Below are 6,000 nucleotides of genomic sequence, written 5' to 3' on the forward strand. Positions count from 1 at the left end.
CTTATAAGATAAAATTTTTGTTGATGCCTTTGTGGTCAACTTAAAATATGAATTTTAAATGCCTACTCTGCGTTCATTGCAATACAAAAAGAAAACAATACAAAACCAAGTTCTGGTACCCGGAGGCGTTACACGTGGACCAGACAAAAAATTATAGGTTTTAAGTTTATCAGAGAATGATCATCTGGTAATATTATTACAAGTTGTTACGCGTCCAGTGCGCGCGCCAAAAGTTTGATTGTGTTTTGACTGACAGTTCAGTGCAACAGATGGAAAAACAGTCGCCTATATGAACTGCTCTTCAGTGGCGCCAATAGCACACGCGTATGGCAGTTGTCACTCTAATATTGCAAGTACGCCAAGTGGAGCAAAAGAGAAAAAACAATAAGACATAAAAAGCAACAATACCTAAAGCACAAAAATCTATAAAACCATAGAATTAAGACCAACGACATAGTAAAGCCAAATGCGCAGTAATATCTAGTATAGAATTAGATCAAAATCGTCTGAATAAGATCAAAATCTGTGGGAATACGTCCTTAATTCATCGGACTAAGGCCTAAATGGCCAAAATAACGCCTGACACTATGTATAGAGGGTATGGGACGATCGGGGGCAATGGGTCTGGCATCGACCGTTTTGGTATCGACCTTTGGACGCCCTAGTTTGACCGGCGCCGTTAGGGCGCAGCTATTTTGACACCGGATTTTTTACCATGTTTGGGGTTATAGGTGGGTAATGGGTGGCGTTAGAAAATGGGTTAGGGTCGAAATTATTGGGGGAGTAACTGGTGTATTTAGGGGTGAGGGTTGGAAGTGTTCTTTAACCCTGATTCTGACCATTTAGTACAGCAGGTCCTATTCCGACTTGTTTAGGACTTGTTCCAATTTATAAACGAAACTATAGGTATTAGTCCTATTTTGATCTTATTCCGAAATCTGTGTTAGTCCGACGTTAATGTTGTTCTTATCTATGTCCTATGACCTGAGTCCGAGCAAAATTCGCAAAACTTTCATGACCATACCGTATCTGCGACTTTTTGACCCCTTAAAAACCGTGTTTGTTACTTGTACGAAAGGATTTGTATGCATTATGTTCATCTTTCAAATAAAATGATTCTCAGAATTAATCACTCAAAAAAGCGCCACGAAATATCTCAGTAGACTTGGACGTAATAGTCCTTTATACAAGGCTTTGTACGCCTGTGGTTCCCTAATAAGGGAACACGGATTTCTGGAGTTTCCTGAGCAACTTTCTATGGTCTGCGCTACGTGTTTATATACAGCGAATGATAACATATTACCTATAGAACATCCTCTTCATTGAGTTATATTAAATTGTTGTTTATCAGTTTTTGTACACTAAATAATTTGTTTGACTAAACTGCCTTGAATGTGACAGCAATTGTCTGTAAAACTCTTATTACTGTTGTGAATACACGTGTTATACCTTTGTGTCGCATTTAAATTTTAGCCACGATTTTGACGTGAGCAAAACCAAAGACAAGATCAACGGTTTTCACACTTTTTAACTTAGTGGATGCCCTTTTCTTCTTTGGAATGTTTTTTTCCTTCTTTAGATAAATTGAAGACACCAAATAAGTAATTAAGAACAATTTAAAAAATCATGCAACAATATTTACACCAACATGTTTACTGTACTCCTACAAACTGATTGCACAGCTTGCACTCATCATTATAGAGCGATTGTTGTCGAAAATAGCAAATCTTGATTTTGGCGTATCAAAAAGACATAAAAAACAAAAGAAAAATAGTTCGTTGGATATTTTAAGGAAATTGTTGAGGAAACAGTTCAATACACGTCCAACTTAGAGTTGCACAAGTTCGTTAAGCAAAAACGAAGTTCAAATTGGACCTAATACGGCAAACCGCCAGTCTATGCGTGGTTAATTTGCCGGTTGGCGTAAAACGCAAGTTGCTCTAATAAAGATATAATACAATTCAAAAGTTGTACTATATTAAAAAGACTAAAAATAGCAAAAAACATTTACGGGCAGCCGGAATAGACGCATTAATATCATAGCAGTTCGCAAAACAGCCATTTTAGTGAGTGTCTAAGGACGCACTTCGCCATTCCGCGTAACGGTCTAAAACAGAAGTCGGCAACCTACGACCCACGAGCCGCCAATGTAAATCATCCAACCCGCAACCCTTTTTTACAAATTGGGCACAAGGTCGTAATAGCAAAAATGTTTTCGCGCCATTCATAGGCTACCCTGGAACTAAAAACTACGCACGTTTCGCCAACTTGGTATACTTTAATGCATTTTATTGCGCTCACGAATTCATTGTGTATTTTAAAGTTAAAAAAATACCAAACAAATAAACCGGCTTGCTGTTCATTGATCACTTGTCTTTAATTAAACCCCTAATGGTACGCATTTATAATGTTGTGTTCCGCTGATCATGAACAATGTTTCGCTTATGACGTCATCTTTGTAAAACATTTTATCGCACCCCAAACAAAAATTCTAGATCCGCGCCTGCGGTTAAGACTATATACCCTAATATAAACAATGGTCGTTGTTATTTTGGGACTGGAGTGTGTTGATTTCCAAATTCGTAATAAAATCCGAGTGTTTAAAAAGCCAAATAATTTTCAATATTGGCCACTTCGTATTAGGCTGATTTTAGCGAGCATTAATTACCACTTTTGCCAGGAAACAGCGTTGTTTCTGGAGGACCAAATTTCTGCTGTTTTTTGTACAAACAATTTCCTGTTTCGGTAACCTAATGCTTGTATGCCTTAAACAGTTGCTAAGCGCATTTGGGGCGAAATACAGCGTACCTTTAAAATGTAACTCAAGCACTGTTTGTTTATTTTGAGTCCACTTGTTCCGTTCAATTAAGCTAGAGGTGCCAGCAAACCTAGGGCCATTGTCCCTCCCTGCTGTATGCGTTGGTCAAGTCAAGTATGGACACACTGTCCCCTGCAACATGCTCATTACCAGTTCTTGGTATTCGATGCCGAAGATGGGCCGCTCGCGCCCAAAATCAGAGAATGTGGTCAACCGGTCAACAAATATTGAACCTTAAGTCACCACCAGGCATCGGCTCCAACGGTGCGGAACGAATCCTCAAGTCCGTTTTTTTTTTTTTTGAGTTGGAATTTGTTGCGAACAAATACTAACACGTTTTCAGGTAAATTGCCAAAGCGGGTGGGTAATTGGATTAGGGCAATTATCCGTAAAGCTGGTGGTCAATTAAGCTTTTGTGCAAGCTTGTCAGTTATCGCGGTGTTAAAAATGTAAACACCACAACCAACTGACACGTGTATAGTAATGCCCCAAATTTGGCAATATTGTAATAACCTTGGGCATGCATAATACTGGCTTGGAGATTATTTTTACAACAAGAACACTGCAAATATAATTGCGTATTGTGAATGGTTTGCAAAACAAAAATTGTGCAATCGCTGTTTTGTGTTCATTCGTTTATTTTCCCGGGAAAAAAGAGAACGCATGAAAAAAAGGAAAAGCGTTTTCTTTCAGCTACGTTGCGCTAAAAACTTAAAAGTTTTTCAACTTACGCAATACCTATAGTGAATATTGCGTTTCTTGAAAAGATACACTTTATTTGTGAACTACAGAGATTGGCGAAAACCCATTTTGGTGTGAGTGTTTTTAATGACAGTTTATTTATATTAAATACCCCCCAGTGCATTGCCTAATTTCTTGCTTTTATGCAAGCCAATGAAAATTAACAAGAAAACCCCTGTCCTATTTTGTGAGCAAGAGGAAGCAAAATTGTGGGTGCTACTTTAGAAAGGTTGCAACGGTTCAGCTCATCTTTAATCGTCGCACAAAGATCGTGCCGCTTCATAGTGGCAGATGTGCGATAACTTTGTATTTAGTTCTCACGGCACCGTACACAAGAACCCGACACTGGGGCCCCAACCTTTCGCTCCCATAGGAAACAAACTTGCAACTGAACATTACGAACTTGCAGAGCATCAAAACGCCCATTTTAACGCCCACACCGTCATTAAATTTAAATGTAAATGCTTTTCTGATTATAATCCCCCCAAAAACAGTGTACATAATATATTTAACACAATCCTATATTACTTATTAAAAAGTGGGATATTTTGACTTTTATAAATGTTGTGGTTTGTTTCGGATTCATAACGTTTACAGTTTCTTAAAATACTAGAAGTCTAGTTGGTATTTCAAAATGAATGAAGTTTAAAACAGTGTTAATAATTTTGTTGTTTGATGGTCTAATAAGATAGACTGCTTAGTTGCTCAACATTAACATTACACTGTGTGGCAATTACGAGTATACTTATAAACTGGTGCAAGCCACAGGTTATAGGGTAAAGTATTTATATTATAGTTTTATTTTGAAAAAAATCTTAATATTCAGTTAAAGGTCCGATTTGGTATTGATTTATTAAAACACAATTTTCTGCAGTCGAGATATAATTTTGTTTAAAATTTTAGATTTAAAATGGGAACGGATGGTAATTTGATAAATACAAAAGACTCCCAATATGCGACCCCGCTACTCTATATATACCCCACCAACCGCAGAGAAAGATATATAGGTTACAAAATGGCGCTGTCACACCACTACTAGTTCGCAAATCAGAAAAAATACTTCAAAAAATAGTTATTTATGGGAAAATAGTCTACTATTCTAAATGTTTTATTATGTACCCTATTTAAGTTTTGCAACACTAGATTAACACCTTTGGGTCGATTTTCACTATAAAACTATATTTGGGCCGGGTAGTCTCTATCAATATTTTACGTTTGCATTCCGATTTGGTGATTTATTGACTTCCCTTATAAACCATTATTAATAATTTTCCATGATTTTTTTTTAAATTAATCTGAATTTAATATATTATAAGTAAAGAATACGCAAAATTTAATTTAAGAGAGGTATGTAGTGTTTTCAAATAATATTGAAAGTTTTAATAACCTTGTTTAATAGTTTTTTTAAACCTTTTAAAACCAGTTAAATTAGGCAAAACAACAAATAATATAATATTTTAATACTAACATTTCCGTGTAGGCAATGTTTCGCCCAAACCTTGGCAAACACTTAACAAAGGCCAGCATTTCCCAGGGTCATGATTGAATTAAATTTTAAATATGTCATTTCGTTCAAGGGGCTTGGAAAAACTGGACCTGTCCAGTAACCCTTTTAATTTTAGAGTATGTGAACTATCAAGTGTCACGGAATTGGTTGGACCGAACGACCTCAATCTTTCCTGCATGACCGCAAGGCATTCCTTCCAAGAAGTTTATGTTTAACTATAGTACTTAAAATTTAAAATATCAAAATCTGTTGATGAATTTGTTTTTCCTTTAAAGGTTCAACGTGATTTTTAAAAGGCTAGCCGTAAATAAAAAAAAATACAGCAAAGCTGCCAATAAGCGAAAAGAGTCAGCGTTTAATTGCAATTTTAGCCAAACATCCCAACGCAAATGATTGAGGAACGCGTTTTTGTTCAACTTGGGTTGTAGTGAAATCGTTGAGCTGTTACCGCAGTAGGCGCCATTTTACTAAACTGTGTAACGTAATTTGTGTTGTGACTGAATGCCTTAGTTGCTCAAATATGGTGTGAATGTAATAAGAAGTGGTTAATTTGTGATTTATTGGTCACCTGAAAAGTACATGTTTAAGCAATTTTGGGCAGTTATTATTAGGCCAGATGAAATGCCCTAGGGCCTAGGCGAAAACACACATACGACCAATGATTGTAGGAGGTTTGGCAATTGTTAACTTTTCTTTTCTTTTAATTTATATTTCTAACGGATTTAAAGCGAAGTTAATCATTTCTGTTTCCCATTACAATAATTTGAAATTAGGAATTCTGTGTTGGCGTGAAGTCATTGTATCAATGGCATTACATCAATATCGACTTGATGAATCACCACACCCAGTTCCTCAGTCTGGAGATTACTCCGTGACCAACGGCACTTTTTGGCATGAACAAATTTAACAAAACCGATGCACTTGTAAATTTCAA

This window comes from Ascidiella aspersa, chromosome 3 (genome assembly GCF_963924565.1).
Source record: "Ascidiella aspersa chromosome 3, kaAscAspe10.2, whole genome shotgun sequence".
Taxonomy (NCBI): Eukaryota; Metazoa; Chordata; class Ascidiacea; order Phlebobranchia; family Ascidiidae; genus Ascidiella; species Ascidiella aspersa.